The sequence below is a fragment of the Vulpes lagopus genome, chromosome 5 (genome assembly GCF_018345385.1).
Source record: "Vulpes lagopus strain Blue_001 chromosome 5, ASM1834538v1, whole genome shotgun sequence".
NCBI classification, from domain to species: Eukaryota; Metazoa; Chordata; class Mammalia; order Carnivora; family Canidae; genus Vulpes; species Vulpes lagopus.
This window is the reverse complement of record NC_054828.1, coordinates 71,464,839-71,482,420: the sequence shown is the minus strand read 5'-3', so window position 1 is coordinate 71,482,420 and position 17,582 is coordinate 71,464,839. Positions and strand designations below refer to the sequence as shown.

The following is a 17,582-nucleotide window of genomic DNA, read 5'->3' as shown; positions in this document are numbered from 1 at the left end:
GCCCTCACAGCGAGCCTGACCAGCATAGGGTATCCAGAGACCTTGATTCTGCCTAAATACAGAGGGTTCTGGATATTGTATTAGAAAAAATATCTGTTCATGCGGTATGATGACAATTGTGAAAAGATCCGATGCCTTGTCCAAAATATATCTCCATGAGCCTTGTACCACTTTCCCCTTCAAACGAGAAGGAAGTTCCCCCAGTGAGTGTTCCTCCTGGATGGGAGGAACAAAGCAAAGATGGGAATAGCACTTCCAGAACTACACAGGAAAAGGGAAATGGTCAAACTTAGTGCTTTTGCTTAAGGGCCTTTCTGCTCATCAACCTAAAAATTATTTTCTCTGGTTATTTTGCTATCCCCATTCTCATCCTCAAAACAAATGCCCATCTGGGGAAGCCCTGAGGGGTCCTCACTAAGGCAAATTTAATGGTAGGATTTTAAATGTGATACATTTTCCCCGATAGCCCCACAATTTCTAGAAGAGCCAATTTGACACAAACTAGATTTTGCTTACAGGTGAAATGTGAGGAATATCTAAATCAAATGGCTCCCTCCCCTTCCTGATGCCCTGCCACTGACCTCTCAAGAGCATAATTTATGAAGACCCTCTTTTTTTCCTTCCCTTTTTTTGTTTCGATTTTTTATTTAAATTCTAGTTAGTTGACATACAGTGTAATATTAGTTTTGGGAGTAGAATTTAGTGACTCATCACTTACTTATAATACCCAGTGCTCATCACAAGTGCCTTCCTTAAAAAAAAAACAAAACAGAAAAACAAGTGCCTTCCTTAATACTCCCCACCCCCCTTTAGGCCATCCTCCATCCACCCTCCTCCGTCAACCCTTAGTTTATTGTGTATCCTTAAGAGTCTTCCCCTTTCTCAAAGTAAAACAACAAGAAAGTTGAAGAAGCCCTCTCAACTCCCCAGTGTTAATCAGGCATGCAATTGAAATACCTGAGGACACAGAGCTCACACCGGCTTTGTCTGTGTCTTTCCAAATCAGAACAAAGTCTTTGCCCAACTTTGCTGCTAAAGGTTCTGTCCTGTTTCTGTCCTTCTTTATCAAACTCATCTAACAAATTATCTGCACTTACCGTTATCTTCAGCCCTTAACTTTCAATAAATTGGTTTTGGTCTCTATTGAAAATGTAATTAGGGGGCATTATGTACTCCTGAATAGGTGGATTCAAATGCCCCTCCTCAGTCTTGACTGACATCCAGAGTCTCCTATTCAATTTGTTACTACAAATTACACTCTAAGTGATGGTTCTTTTTTGTTTAGTAAATGTTTAAAAAATTTAATTACATGACAGTATAGCACCATTAGTACTAGTAGTATGTAGTTCTATCTACATAAAAGGCAGGAAAAGTCATCCACAATGCCACTACCCTAAAACAGATAAACTTTTTTTAAAAGTCATGTTCATAGGGCATCTAGCTCAATACATTATAGTTCATCTTGTGGAATGCTATGCAACATTTGAAAATGATGAGACAAATCCATACATATGAAAACACTCCCATAGTATCTATAAAGTGAACATAGCATGATGTATGACAATATATATAATACTATTTGTGTATTCTTATAAGTATATTTCATGCTGGGATATGTATGCAAATTTTCTGTAAGGACATACAAGGCACACTCAACAGTGATTGCTTGTAGACTTCAGAAAAAGGGAATGGCTGATAGGAAAAAAGGATTTTATTTTTTTTATTTATATTTTTCTTGATTGGTTGATTTGTTTTCCATATAATTTAAAAAATATTACATCTAAAACAAAAGTTATGTTTGTGTAATCAATTCTTTGGAAATAAATAGAACAATTAAATGTCTACACATGTAACACATGAAGCTCATTACTTATGTAATTAGTATTCAAAAGAAGTTTAATTACATTTGACAAATATTTGAGGGTTAAAGAGAGAGAAAGAGACAAAATAAGAAACAGACTCTTGGGATCCTGGCTGGCTCAGTTAGTGGAGCATGTGATTCTTGATCTCAGGGTTGTAGGTTTGAGCCTCATGTTGGGTATGGAGATTACTTAAAAATCTTAAAAAAAAAAAGAAAAAAAGAAAAGAAACAGACTCTTAACTATAGAGAACAAACTGATGGTTACTGAAGTGGACATGGGTGGGGGACAGGTGAAATAGATGATGGGGATGAAGGAGTGCACTTGTGGTGAGCACACGGTATTGCATGGAAGTGCTGAATTACTATATTGTGCACCTGAAACTAATGTAACACTGTGTTAACAAAAGAAGAAGAAAAAAAGTATTTGAAAGTGACATTTTATTTCATTTTATACAAATTCACAAAATTGTATGATAATTTTTGGGAAATGATAACCAAACACACATTAAACATTACTTGCTCGTAGCTTAATAATTTCAAAAGAAAAATTACACAAAATTCAACATTTTTATAGTGAATTATGATATTTGATTTGGAATATGATTGTATATTTTAACATGTATATAGGTTACTACAAATGATCTCGAAAGATAACAATGCCTAGAGCACAAGAGGCTCTTAAATTGTGACTATATAAACATGCATTTACCATATAAATGCAGAACCTCTGATGCTATCTATGCCTCCCAATTGTTTCTCGGACCCCCAGGCTGTCCAGGGACGCTGAAGGCATCCTGGGGGTGGATAGAATCCTCTAGAGACAGAAATCCTCTGCTGCCTGACAGTGAGCCTCAGCAGCCCCGGAGTAGGGGTGGGCCTGGGGAGGACACTGACCTCGGCTGATGCGCTGCTTCTCCCCAGACAGGATTCCAGGGCTGTCAATGATGCTGATGTTCTTCAGGACCTGATTGGGCAGCTGGGAGCACATGAATCTGGAAAAAAGGGATCAAAGGCGGGATCAGGAACTACACATCTCCAAGCTCTGAGGAGCTCCCTGGCCTCTCAAGGTTACTGACATTGTCTGTAAAGTGGGGGCTCGCAGGGGATTTACAGTTCCTCCACTGGTGCCATGGGGATTAGATGCTGGACCATGAGGCAGGTATGGCAAGGCACCTTGGCACCTGCCTGCTACCTGCCACCAGATCCTTAACTGTTAATTTTGATTTTAGCTGATATTTACTGAACACTTGGATATATTTCTTAAAGATTTATTTATTTGAGAGAGAGAGCAGAGGGAGAGAGAACACACAAGTACAGAGGAGGGGCAGAGGGAGGAGAATAGCAGAGTAGGGAGCCCAATACGGGACTCAATCCCAAGACCCTGGGACCACGACCTGAGCCAAAATCAGATGCTTAACCAACTACACCACCCAGGCACCCCTGAATACTTAGATATTTTACCAACATCATCTTATTTGTTCCTCATTGTAACCCCTTGAGGAAGAAATTCCTATTAATGTCAGAGAAGTAACTTACTCAGCATATCACTAGAATGCTCCAAACTATATAAAACATGAATCCAGGGATCCCTGGGTGGCGCAGCGGTTTAGCGCCTGCCTTTGGTCCAGGGCGCGATCCTGGAGACCCGGGATCGAATCCCACGTCGGGCTCCCGGTGCATGGAGCCTGCTTCTCCATCTGCCTATGTCTCTGCCTCTCTCTGTGTGTGTGACTATCATAAATAAATAAAAAAATTAAAAAAAAACATGAATCTGCATCAAATTCTACTTTTGCTTTTGCCCTCCCTCCTTGCCTTGGCTTTAGAACCACCTGTGGCCAACCTTTAAGGCGGGGTAGGGAATATTGCTTCCAGAAAGCAGTAGCAGGTCTGCTGATAAACCAGCTAAGACCTGCTTTTCTCTTCATCTTCTTTTAAGAAAGATACTTTTTTTAAAAGGTGAATTTTATGGCATGTGAATTATATCTCATTGAAAAAAAGGAATATAATTTTCATGCTGGAAGGGGAAGAACAAACATAGATAAGAAACTTGAAGTTCCACTGAGGTGAGATAAAATGAGATATTCTGCTGGTTTTCACAAAACAAGACTAGAAGTCCCAAATACTGAAAGATTTGCCAGTGTAATGCCAGTGTGATGACAAACCACAAATGAAAATATAAAAATTATTTTGACAGTGGGAGAAGTGTCAGAAGGCAAGATGTATTGATTTTCAAGTGTGAAAAAGGATTGCTTTTAAAGATAGGAGATTGGGTCAAACCTGCTTAAAGTAATTTTCTATCTAGAAAGTATGACTGGGAAATAGACCAGGGTTATTTTTTTTTCATTATAAATATTTGGTATGAGGCACGTGGATGGCTCAGTCAGTTGAGTGACTGCCTTCAGCTTAGATCATGGTCCCAGGGTCCTGGGATTGAGCCCCGAGCCCTGCCGAACAGGGAGCCTGCTTCTCCCTCACCCTCTCCCTCTGCCCTCCCACTCGTGCTTGCTTTCTCTCTCAAATAAATAAATAATATCTTAAAAATAAGTAAATAAACAAATATTTGGTACTACTTTAAAATTATCTCCATATAATATCTAAACTTTACTCAAAAAAGTGTTTCTGTGTGTATAGAAAAAATTAGATCCTAAAAACCATAGTCTGAAAATCTCTGGTGATCCCTGGGAGATTTCAGTATGAATTATTAAAAGATGTTTTAAGAGCACTTAAAGGAATTGGGGTGCCTAGGTGGGCACAGTCAGTTGGCCAAGCATCCAACTCCTGGTTTCAGCTCAGGTTGTGATCTCAGGGTCATGAGATTGAGCCCTCGTTAGGGATTAGATGCTCAGCATGGAGGCTTCTTGAGATTCTCAGCATGGAGGCTCCTTGAGATTCTATCTCCCTCTCCTTCTACCCTCCCACCCCCCTCTCATGCTCTCTCTTTCTCACATCAATCAATCAATTAAAAAAAAAAAAACACTTAAGGGAATTGACTCTAGGTGCCAACATGGATCCACTAAGGGCAAGTTCATCCAATGAAGAAATATTTATTGTGCACCTACTTGAACCTAGTTACTGTGAGAGGCACTCAGGATGAAGCAGAAAACAAAACAGGTATGTTCCTGCCCTTGTGGAACTCTACTGAGGAAGACAAATAACAAAAATTATAGCATAATTACAACTTGCGATAAGTGCTATGAAAGAAAACATAGGGATTTGTGTGAGTGCATAATTAGAGGAACTGGCCTCATTGCAGGAGGGGGCCATACTAGAAAAATCCTCTGTGAAGCAACAGCATGTAATCAGAGCTCTGAAGGATGAATAGGAGGTAGATGGGCAAAGTGTGGGGAGTGCCACAGAGACAATCTAAAAACTATATGTGAAAAATGCATGAGGCAGCCATAATCTTGGCACACTAGAAGAATGGAGAAAAAGCTGACATGGCTGGAACAGTAAACAGGAGGTGAGTGTAAGAGTGAGACAATTCAGATAACTAGGCCATACCACACAGACTAGTTCTTTTCTTTTCTTTTTTAACTTTTTATGTATTTAAATAATCTTTACCCTAGATGTGGGCCTCAAACTCACAACTCCAATATCAAGAATTACATGCTCTTTCAATTGAGCCAGCCAGGTACCCCACTGGACAGTTAGGTTAAAGACATACAAAGACACACTAAATTTATTTCCAGGAAGACATTTAATCAAAGCGCTTGGGAAGAACCACATTATCAGTTTTATAACCAAGTTTGGTGCCAAATCCACCCACCTCTTCCATTCCTTCTGCTCCCCACTAGATAAGGCCACCATTTAAACAAAACTAAATCATACCATTTGAATTCTTAGTTTAAAGTCTTTCAGTGGCTTCCCATTTGTGACCAGGTTGGGTTCTCCACAAATGTGGAGACCGAGTTTGGGATCTAAGATGTTTATCAGGGTTTTATACCTCTGAAGGTAAAGGGGAGGAAGTAGGACTGGGCAGAGGAAGAAAGCACACAGTGACGCAGGCCCAGTAAAGCTTGGGCCAACCCATCGGAGAGCTCTGGGATGAGGACTGGTCAGCTGTGTCTGGTGCCAGGTCAAGATAAGTAGCATTTATATTATATCCTCACTAATTCAGTCACAGATGTGATTTGCTCTAGGCAAGGTATGTCCTCAGGCAGCAAGCCTGTTTGCAGCTAAGGCCCTGAAAAAGCTGCCCACTCCAAGCTGTCTGCTGACCACACTCTTCATTTCTGGGCATCAAGCACCTCCTTAAAGGGATCTCTGGGTGTTGTAACTTCTTATCCATCTCATCATTGATTTAGACCTTTAGGACTTCAAAACTCTAAATGATCTGGCTCCTGTCTACCTTTCCTCCACCTGCTTCTGTTCACAATTGGCTCTAGGGACATTGGCCTTCCTATTTCTTGAAGCTTCCTCAGGGCCTTTGTACTTGCTGTTCTCCTTGTCTGGCTGTTATTATCCCCAGTCTTCATGCATCTAGCTCCTTCTAAAATTGTCTGCCTCCCTTCTCACACTTCCTATTGTGTTGCCCTGTTTTACTTTCCTCATGCACATAACTAAAATTATCTAAATTATTTTATTTTTGTTTACATTTGTCTCATCAACCAGAATGCAAATTCCATGAGGGTGTGGATCTGATCTCTTTGGTTCACTGCTTCATCCCCAGTCAGTATCTAGAACATAGTATACCTTCGATAAATTTTGTTAAATTGAATTCAGACAAGGTGCAGAAATGTACACTAAATGACACTATAGATAGCTATCATGTTAGCTAATTGAACAACTTGCCCAAATATTATTTATTAGGGTATTAAGGTTAACCTGAAGGGAGATCTCTAGTTGTCTGACACAAATCAGCCTGGTTCTGTCAAATGGTTAAATGTCAATGATTTGCATAGACCATATTGGTGTGATCACTGAGGTGCCTGGGTGGCTCAGTCAGTTAAACATCTGTCTTCAGCTCAGGTCATATGAGATCTTGGTGTCCTGGGATGGAGCTGAGCTCCACATCGGGCTCCCTGCTCAGCAGGGAGTCTGCTTCTTCCTCTCTCTCTGTTTGCCCCTGCTCTCACTCTTTCCGTTTCATTCAAATAAATAAGTTAAATCTTTACAGTAAATAGTATGATCATCCAAATTTCTGTATTGGTGGTTAATATACTGGATGACAGGTTTCAGATTCAAAAGGACTTGAAAGTGCATCAAAAGCAGAATGGATAATTAAAGTATATTATCCATACAATGAACGTCTGTACAGCAATGAAAATGAGTGAATGACTGGTATCTGCTACATGGGGAAACCTCACTAAGGTAATGCTGAGGGAAAGAAACCAGACACACACATATTTCAAAACCAGGCAAAACTATTCCGTGGTTCTCTTGAGGAGGAATGGGGCAATGATTAGGAGGAGGCATGAAGAAGACTTTTGAGGGGCTGCTAATGTCTATTCCTTGACCTAAACAGTGGCATATAGGGATGTGTTTATTTTGCAGTAATTCAGTGATCTGTGCATTTACGATTTGTCCACATTTTTATGTGTATATTATACATCAGTTTTAAAGTTAAGAGTAAAAAAGATCTGGCAGGGATATTTAATTAAAAGCTCAATGTGTAGTTCCTGATTTTAAATGAAAGACTTTTAATATTTTGCCAGTTAGGATTATAATTGCTGTTGAGTTGCAGTAAATAATTTTTATTATACTTAAGCAGTTTTCTTTGATCCCTCATTTCACAGGGGTTTTATTAGAATGACTGCTGTAATACCTATTGCTGCAGGGAAGTGGGATAAAAGGTATTTTTATGTGCTGCTATTAAAAAACAAAGTGTTACAGGCTTTTTGAAAAGCAATCTGGCAATAGCTATTATTTAAAAATACATATATCCCTTGGGGCACCTGGCTGGCTCAGTTGGTAGAGCCTGCAACTCTTGATCTTGGGGTTGTGAGTTCGAGCTCCACAGTGGGTGTAGAGATTACTTAAAAATAAAATCTTTAAAAATGCATATTCCCCTTGACCCACCAATCTCAGTTCTGGGAACCTATCCTACTAAAGTAAACCATTAGTTTCAATAAAGCTATTGAAGTAAGAACATCATAGTACATGCATACCAAGATATTTATTAGAGCAATGTTTTCCACATCAACACACATATATACACATGCACACATACACACATTATAAATATCACGCATATCCATCAATAGGGGAGTAGTTGCAAAAATTATAGTACACCCACATTTTTGGAACATCCATTAAAAAGGAACGAATTTGATTTAGAGGGATTTTATTTTTTTAAAGATTTTATTTATTTATGAGAGACATACAGAGAGAGAGAGAAAGAGAGAGAGAGAGAGAGGCATAGACACAGGCAGAGGAGGAGCAGGCTCCATGCAGGGAGCCTGATATGGGACTCAATCCCGGGACTCCAGGATCACGCCCTGAGCCAAAGGCAGGCGCCAAACCACCGAGCCACGCAGGAATCCCCATGATTTAGAGGGATTTTATACAAGAAATTGTTTTAAGTGAAAGTGAGAGGCAAAAATGTAGTTGCTTTGTAAATTACACAAAAAAAAAGTCTATTGAAGATGTGTACATTTGTATGTGTCTATATGTGATTATAGGAGCACAGAGAAAATTGTTAAGTAGGTTGATAAAATGGCTATGGAGGGGTAAGAGCAGTTGGCATGATAAAAGAGGAGTTGCAAAGAGGGAGTCAAGGTGAAAAAATAAGGTAAGAGCCAAAGGATTTTTTGAAAGCTTTATAGGAGTCATATAATAGATGAAAAATCAAGTGAAGTCTTAGTGACATTAATAGATTATACGGTGTCCAAATCGAAGGATGTAATACAGTGTACTTTATGCTGTTCAGATCAAACCTAGCATATTGTATCAATTTCTTGACAAATATCTCTCCTGCCCTCAACAAAATTGTTCTTGTTATAACATGAATGGTCAAGAATTAGGCAAACCTGGGTTCCAATTTCTTTTCAGTCACTTAACATTGTGACCATGGCAAATTACTTAATTCCTCTATGCTTTATTTTCTTAATCTGTACAGTGGGGACAGTTATGGTTCCTATCTCTCAGGGTTATTGTAGGAAAATTATATATGCATTCCAGGACTGGCATCTAGAATAAACCCAATAAAAATAATTAACATTGGGCAGCCCCGGTGGCTCAGCGGTTTAGTGCCGCCTTCAGCCCAGGGCGTGATCCTGGAGACCTGGGATCGAGTCCCACATCGGGCTCCCTGCATGGGGCCTGTTTCTCCCTCTGCTTGTGTCTCTGCCTCTCTCTCTGTGTGTGGCTCTCATGAATAAATAAAAATAAAATCTTAAAAAAATTAACATTATTAGTTGTTAAAGTAAATATTTACTGTAAAAATTAGAATTTACGTATAAGCACGACATTTTTAACATAACCACAATATTACCTTCCTGAGTTAACTACTATTAACTTTTGGATGTTTATCCATTACTCAATGTGATCTGAAAAAATCATTACGAGTGATGATACTTAGGACAAATTATTATTTATTTATTTTTTATTTTTTTACTTAGGACAAATTAGCAGCTACCTGACATATGAAGGGTTGTCATATGGAGGAGGGTAAACATATTCTGTTGAAGTCACAAAGAATCACAGCAAGCAGTAAGGGTTATGATGAGAGCTGTCCAGCAATGAAATGGGCTGCCCAACACCATGGGGAGCTCCTTGTTACAATAAATAACCAAGTCTTGGCTGGTGACCATTTGCCAGAAAAGTTATGGAAGAAAGCGCTTTGGAAGACAGATCAAGCTAGATGACTTATAAACTCTTGTTAACTCTTAACATATGATCAAGAAATACTTGCTGGAGGAATACACATATTAGATTCACAGCCCTCATAAGACAGTTTGCATGGTTCTTACACAATAGTGGGTGAAAGTTCCTATTAAAGTGCATAGGAAATTCCTAGCATAGGTCAGGCAGGGGAACTCTTCCTCATAGAACACTGAGGACGTGCAATTCCACCAATTAATCATATTCAAATGGAGAAAGAAATCAAAGGGAGGGGCAGGCCTGGAAAGAGTTACATCTTATCTTCAGGTACTATTTGTCTGCTTTCTTAATACTCAGGGTCTCTTCCTGGGAACAGTTTCTGACCTGGCAAAATTTCATAGTAATTACTTTGCGGAAAGGAAACAACAAACAGAAAATACATTAATGTGGGTGGGTAAAAAAAAAATTTAAGAACGTGGTGTTGGTGGGAGAGAAGACTAAAGGTCTGTGTAAGACCCACCCAAGTGCTTTTGATGTTTGAGCAATTATTATCTTATTATTTTTCCTGCTATAGATGCAGCTGCAATTTATGTAACAGGATGTTTAAAAAGATTAAAGAGAAGCTGTAGTAGGGTTCTGAGGTGATAAGACTCTCTGGAATATGTATTTGTGGACGTTTAGAATATAAGTTCCTGTACATTCTTGGAATAAACCATCTATTTGTTTTTCTTTTTTTTTTTTTTAAGAAACAAGTAAAATTTGTATTTCAATATGGCTGCTTCCTGTCCACAGTAATACAGAAATAATAAAGCAAAGAGAGCAAACAAATAATAAAGAGAGGTTGGTGCTGGTTCAATCTGTTATCTGTGCTGTTTTAAAATCAGCTTTGACTTTTAGGTCCAAAATATTTTGTCCCTATATTAAGATAAATGTTTGGAATTTGTATGGATTAAGCCTGTTCATCCGTAAATGGATTATTCTATTGCTCAAGCAGGAGCGTTGCACAGAATTCATGACTGCAGTAACTTAATCTGAATATTAAAGTTAAAGAAATAATTTTTGGTAGAGGAAATTATGTTACTGAAGTTGAGGTGAGTTAAATTGAGTTAAAAGAGTGTTCTATAGGTGTCTCAGAGAATGACTCACTGGTGTTTAAGACTTTCTGCCATGTGGGCTGCTATCTTATCTTACATCATAAATTGGCAACAGGCATCAAATAAAAAGGGCTTTGAGGTATATTCTCAGAATTTCTGATTAGTCATATAAAAAAACGCTTGTTAATTTCAATTCTTTCTCCTAGCAACCTAGGACAATCTTTTGCATGCTTGTGTACTCTTCGCATCTATTTATAATTTTTTCTAAGCTTTTTTTCTGTTTAAGTTTTAGACATGATGCCTTTTTCCCCCTAAGCACTTCAGTGTGTATTTCCAAAAACAAGGACATTCTCTGGCAGAACCCCAGCATAATTATGCAAATTAAGAAGTCAATATTGGTTCAATAGAACTATCTAATCTATAGAACTCGCTCGAACTTTGCTCAATTGTCTTGGTAATGTCCATTAGAGTCAAAGAAAATTCCAGATCATACATTGTTGTCAAGATCAATAATCAGTTGTTGAGTATCTTCAGTCTCCTTTAATCTAGACTAGATTTTCCCTACTTTGTTTTTCACGACCTTGACATACTTGGAAAAGTTATATAGGCAAGCTGTTTGTAGAGTGTTTCTCAACTTGGGTTGTCTGATATTTCCTCATGATTAGATTCAGGTTATGCATTCTTAGCAGAAATTCCACAGAAGTGACGTTGTGATCTTCTCAGCACATAATAGTGGTTGATTTGTTTCATTACTGTTGGAGTTACCTTTAATGACTTGGTTAAGTTTTTTCTGCTTTCAAATTACTGCTTTTCCCTTCATCATTAACAAGTACCTTGTGAGGAGATATGCTGACACTATGTACATATCCTGTCCCTCATCAAACTTTATCCACTAGTTTTAGCATGCATTGATGATCCTTGCCTGACTCAATTATTACTATGATGATTGCCAAATGGTGACTTCATAATTCTTTCATTCCTTTTATACTTTTCAGGTGGTATTCTACTGTACCTTTCTCCATAATTTGGTTGGCTGTTTATGTATACCAGTAGGGATTCACAGACTCCTATTTTATTCAGTGGGTTATAATCTATTAATGACACTACTTATTATGATACTGAGATTGTCCCTGATATAGCTAGTGGGAGTCCCTTCAAACTGTCCTTTTGACATAGCCCTAAAGTTCTTTGAGCTTCCTAACTTTATCACATAATAGTCCAGGTTTTCCTAGTATTTCACTAGTACCAGCCTTGACATCAGCCACTTTTCTAAGCTCTGGTTCCTTTAGGGGAGAATAGTATTTAGAAAGACTTGGGTTCTAGGTGTGCCAATTTGCACTAGTGTGTCATTGATGTCCCCTCAGAAGACAACCTCCCCACTGAACACTTACAAACTTAGAAACAAAGTGCTCATACTGACTTTTCCAATTCCCGTCCAGCACTGTGGGATTCATCCTAGCTTTCTTTCTTTCCATACATTTAGAACTTCCTTCTCTGGCAGTGACAAATCTGTGGAACCACAGGCTTTTTTAAAAAAGATTTTATTTATTTATTTGAGACAGAGTGAGAGCAGGAATGGAGGGAGGAGCAGAGGGAGAGGGAGGGAGAAGCAGACTCTCCACTGAGCAGGGAACCCAACTCAGGGTTTGATCCCAGGACTTCAGGATCATGACCTGAGCTGAAGACAGACACCCAACCAACTGAGACACCCAGATGCCCCAGAACCACAGTCTTAACCACTACATTTAACCACTGCTACAAGCACTTTTTCCTTTCCACTTCACTTCAGTGAAATCTCCTGTCATCCTTAAGCCAAACTGTATACACACACTGGTGCTAACAGCCAAAAGCACCTGAAGTACTACTAATGTCTTTGCTACATCACCAAAGATCACTGAAGGGTGATGCTGTCTCTGTTTCTTTGGGTTTCCTAATGTTGACCATTTCAGTCTCTTATACTCGCAATAGAAACTCTACCTGGGGGACACTTGGGTGGCCTAGTGGTTAAGCGTCTGTCTTCAGCTCAGGGCATGATCCCAGATCCCAGAATTCAGGATGGAGTCCCACATGGGGCTCCCTGCAGGGAGCCTGCTTCTCCCTCTGCCTATGTCTCTGTCTCTGTGTATGTGTGTTTGATGAATAAATAAATCTTTAAAAAAAATTCTGCCTGGAAAAAACACTCTTCACCCCATTTTTTCTCCACACAGTGACACAGCCACCAGAGAGCTGTTTTAAGGTCCTGATGACTTAGAGATTTTATGGAAACTACTCTTTTGGGTTTTATAGGCCATTTATTTTAACTTCCTTTCCCTAGGACTCAAACATAAATTTGGTCTGTGCCCAGAAACACTCCTCTCTTGTGGTCTACCCTGTCTTGTGGTCCCTTCTCCCATTAGAATAAGCTCTTTCTTAATTCTTCACATATATGAAACCCTGGCAGCCAGGTCCTCCAGATGTGTCTGAATACAAGAATGTGTCAGCTTAAGTTGTCAAAACACCCTCATCATATTTGCTATGCTCTGAAGTGACCAGCATTAACAGTCTAATTCAGAAACTCTCTTGAAGACTGAAGACTATACCATGGAAGCAGTCAGAAATCAAAGGACTGCAATCCCATCCCAAGGATCTTATCCAAGGAAAAGAACTCCCTCATGATTCTCCTGGCTGGTGGAGACAGAAGGAAGCCAGAGAGCTTTCAGCTTGAAGACTGCTCTGGGCCACGTTTGATCACAATGTCACTATTGTCCAGCAGGCCTCTTAAAACACCATCATCAGGATGTGAATGTTAAATTGTTTTTCTAACAGTGCTAAAAGACACCTAATCTATCATCCCCTGATTTCTCTTGTTTCCAACTGCATGCCTCTGGAGGAGGACTGGCCAGGTTAGCAAAGTAGCAATAACACTGAAAGATATTAACTAATTTGTGCATAGAATAAGCCCAAGAGTTAAAGACCTTGATGTCATCATACCTTTCCCTATCTATTGAGCTAACTAGTCACAGATCAGTTACATTTGACCATTTTATTACTAATTTGGTATTTAACAACATGCAATTACTTTACTTCAGTTGAGATAAAATCTCCTGATTACATGAATGAGATAATTCCAAATTAAAGCCTGAGTATATTAAATCTTCAGCATTACAGACATTAACAATAGGGATTCTATTGTGGTTACTGAAATTATTTATTTTACTAGATGTGGCTACATCTCTATGATTAACTATGAGAAGTCTGTTCCGCCAGTTTTCTGGTTGTTTTATGGGTTTCTGATGTGGCTGTTTTCTAGATGTGTCCATGGGACAGGTGGGCTTAGGATACTCCTACTCTGCCATCTTTCCAGAAGTCTTGTTTCATTTACTAGAATGTAAGCTTCATGAGGATGGGGAGTTTTGTTTTGTTCACTGCTCTATTCCCAGCACAAGTGTGCCTGAATCACAGCAGGAGCTCAGTACATATTTGTTTTTTTACACATGAAAATGTTGGTGGCACAACAGGAGGAAATGAAAAGAATTAAACTAAATCCTGAAGGAATTATTATTGCCCAGTTATCAGTATTCCAAGCACTATCAATGAGAATGGTAAGGAAGAACTTGGAAAATAGCCACTATTAAGGTGGCCTGAAGAATCAAGGCCAACTTAATCAAGGAGTCACTAATCAAGGCTCCTCTATCCAGTTGTTCAAAGGCTGGGGAAGAGGAGAAGTCTTGCTAAGAACTCACCTAGATTTGGGGCACCTGGGTGACTCAGCTGTTTGGGCACCTGACTCTTGGTTACTGCTCAGGTCATGGTCTTGTGGGTTGTGGGATGGACACCTGAGTGGCTCCTCGCTCAGCAGGGAGTCTGCTTGAAAGATTCTCTGGCTCTGTACTCCCCTCCCCTCAAATAAATAAATAAATAAATAAATAAATAAATAAATAAATCCTTTTTTAAAGGACTTACCTAGATCCTTAAAGTTCAAAAATAAGATCCTTTTGAAGTTCAAAAACTTCATGTGGTTTGGGAATAGCTAAGGGAGTGGCCTATGATAACTTGAAGATCCAAAGGCCAAGGGTTAAAAGCAGAAGGGAGAGAGAGGAGAGCTGTTTACATATTATAGGGTAATTAGGAAAATGTATATCTCCTTGTGATTTTAGATGCAGGGAACTCAAACGTTTTCCAAGATCAGGCCAGTATATAAAATGAGTGATGCAGCTGCATGTGAATAATAAGGAAGAGTAGAGACTGGGGAAAAATGTGAATTGCATACCCCTCCTAAAGACATGAAAAATCATTTAAAGGCCATAAAAATAGCAACATAGGCAGATCAGATATATCTTTCAGAAGAATTTGCTTTGTAGGCAGTTTAAGGGCTTTAGATTTTATGTTGTCTCTGTGATTTAACAGTGGCCCCTGAAAGATGTACATGCATGTGTTCTAATAGTCACTGGCTAGACAATTTTAAGAATAAAGAGGCATATTTGCTACTCACAGCAGTGAAGAGGCAAACAGGGATCACAACTGGAGATTTCATGTGCCCCCCTGGACTATTCTGTAGGGCTCACATGCCCACCTGAGAGCCATGCCTGGTCAGTCTGTGGGACTTGTCTACAGCATTTGTGTTGTTTTGACTAAATAACAGACTTGAAAAACGAACTGCTGGGACAGTTCCTGGGATGAGACCAACTCCATGGATAATGACTAGAACTTGCCAAAGAGCAGAGGTCGGGAAATGGCGGGGCTCTCAGACTTGAAAGTAGCATAGAAAGATTATAGATTGGGTTGCCTACAAGGCAATCTCCTGGCAAAGGTGTAATATTTTGTTCCTTTTGCTGGGATGATTGTAAAGTTTAGTTAGGGGTACCCAGGTAGCTCAGTAAAGTGTCCAACTCCTGATTTCAGCTTGGGTCATGATCTTGGGATTGTGGGATGGAGCCCCAATGGGATCAAGCCCCACATTGAGCTCCAAGGCAGGCTCCACACTCAGCAAGGAGTCTGCTTGAAATTATCTCTCTCCCTTTCCTTCTGCCAGTCCCAACTCTGTCTCTCAAGTAAATAAATCTTAAAAAAATATAGATTATTTAGCTGAACTACCATTGATACACTAAAATTAGGAATGTACAAAAAATATATAACTTGTCCAATTAGTATCACTAATCTCATTTTGTTCTCCAACCTGACTTTCTCTTATGGTGGGGGAGAGGTCAGGGCACTTAATTTTGCTGGCCTCCTTTCTGCAGTCTTTTGTGGGTTCACTAGGCTGAAACCAGAGTGCATGAAAAATTTCAGAGTAGAATATGGACTGCACTCTTCAAGCAGCAGGTCTATGTGGCCAGGTGTCTAAGTTTCTTTTTTTTTTTTTTTAAGATTTTATTTATTTATTTGAGAAAGAGACAGCACGCACAAGTAGGGAGAGGGAGAGAAGGAGAGGGAGAAGCAGATTCCTTGTTGAGCAGGGAGCCCTACATGAGGCTTGATCCCAGGACCCAGGGATCATGATCCAAGCTGAAGGCAGATGCTTAACTAACTGAACCACCCAGGCACCCTGGAGCCTAATTCTAATTAATGATATTAAGTGAAAGTCTTGATGGGATTTCCAGGAAGACAGTTTAAATAGAGCTCATGCCTATCAAATGCACTGTGAGTTGGGCAATTACAGCAGATTTTGCATTCAGCTTAAAGTTTTTTTCCCTCTGTCTACACTGTGACTTCCTTAAGTTACTTCTACCATGCATTTAGCCTAATAGACCATACTACCTTGTGTGGTAGAGATGTGGAGGGTAAGGGATGAAACTGCAAACAGGAGTTTGTGGTCTTGTGGCCACAAATGCCCTGCCTCACATTTACTCTTATGCTGTATCCATCACAGGGCATAACATCCTACAAGAGAACTGTGTCCAGGAGTTCGGGGCATTGATCTGCAGTTAAGTGAGCGGTGGCCCATGATGGAACAAATGACTGGTGAAGAGCAAAGGATGCAGTGAGCACCTGGGAAGACCGTGTAATTTCCAAATTAGGAAACGGACACTCAGAAGGTATATAAACCAATATCCCTCTCCTTTCTTCACTTAGGCTAGAGCATGGAGGTCAGAATCATTCAAGCAGGGCAGCCCCGGTGGCGCAGCGGTTTAGCGCTGCCTGCAGCCCAGGGCATGATCCTGGAGACCCTGGAGACCCTGGAGACCCTGGATTGAGTCCCACATCAGGCTCTCTGCATGGAGCCTGCTTCTCCCTCTGCCTGTGTCTCTGCCTCTCTCTCTGCGTCTCTATGAATAAATAAAATCTTAAAAAAAAAAAAAAAGAATCATTCAAGCAGTAATTGTGTTATGCCCTGTTCTTTTGGTGTGCCTTAAAAATCATACAGGAGATATGACTTATTACCTTGGTAAGATGTCATGGAGAGTAAAAACTTTCACAGCTTTTCTTCAGTCTAAAGCATGTGAAAATTAATAAAAAGAAACCTCACTAAAGTGGCCTTGGGAGTCTAGAATTCTTGGAAGGCTAAAAGGGGTAGCCCTACATTAATTACAGGAAGAATTGCCAATTACAGACCCCAAAAATCAACAGGAAAGAATCATCGACTACAGGTTCCAACAGGAAAGTACATGCACTGCGTCTCATTCAAGAAATCCAGTACCCCAGTAACCCAGCGAAAGACAAAGCATGATCACCCTAAACTTTTGCTTTCCTTTAATGGACTTGCATTCCAAACAACCCCTCTCAACCTCCTTTTTCTCCATAAAATAAGGCTCCTCTTCTTATCTGTTTGACTTTTCTATGGTTTTGTCATAGCTTGCGTGTCCTAAGTCACACTTCTCCATTATTCCTGAATCAACCCATTTTGCTGGTAAAATAACTGACAATTTTGGTTTTAAGGTTAACCAACA

The 17,582-nt window shown here is 39.6% G+C and overlaps 1 protein-coding gene and 1 long non-coding RNA gene across 10 annotated transcripts in view; one reads left to right on the top strand and one right to left on the bottom strand.

The window, feature by feature from the left end:
- LRIG2 (leucine rich repeats and immunoglobulin like domains 2) overlaps positions 1-17,582 on the bottom strand; it is a 156,403-nt gene that overhangs the window by 103,760 nt on the left and 35,061 nt on the right. For 5 of the 6 annotated variants that reach the window (XM_041756880.1, XM_041756876.1, XM_041756878.1 and 2 more), the window contains one exon: positions 2,756-2,853. The gene's annotated coding sequence lies outside the window, so the exon portion shown is untranslated. Of the gene's footprint in view, positions 1-2,755; positions 2,854-3,397; positions 3,415-17,582 lie in introns of those variants that run through there. The other variant, XM_041756881.1, reaches the window with a different exon arrangement.
- LOC121491710 overlaps positions 1-17,582 on the top strand; it is a 29,277-nt gene that overhangs the window by 4,721 nt on the left and 6,974 nt on the right. For 3 of the 4 annotated variants that reach the window (XR_005988028.1, XR_005988029.1, XR_005988030.1), the window contains exons 2-3: positions 2,783-2,928; positions 16,565-16,730. This is a non-coding gene — a long non-coding RNA (uncharacterized LOC121491710). Of the gene's footprint in view, positions 1-2,782; positions 2,929-16,564; positions 16,731-16,767; positions 16,922-17,582 lie in introns of those variants that run through there. The other variant, XR_005988027.1, reaches the window with a different exon arrangement.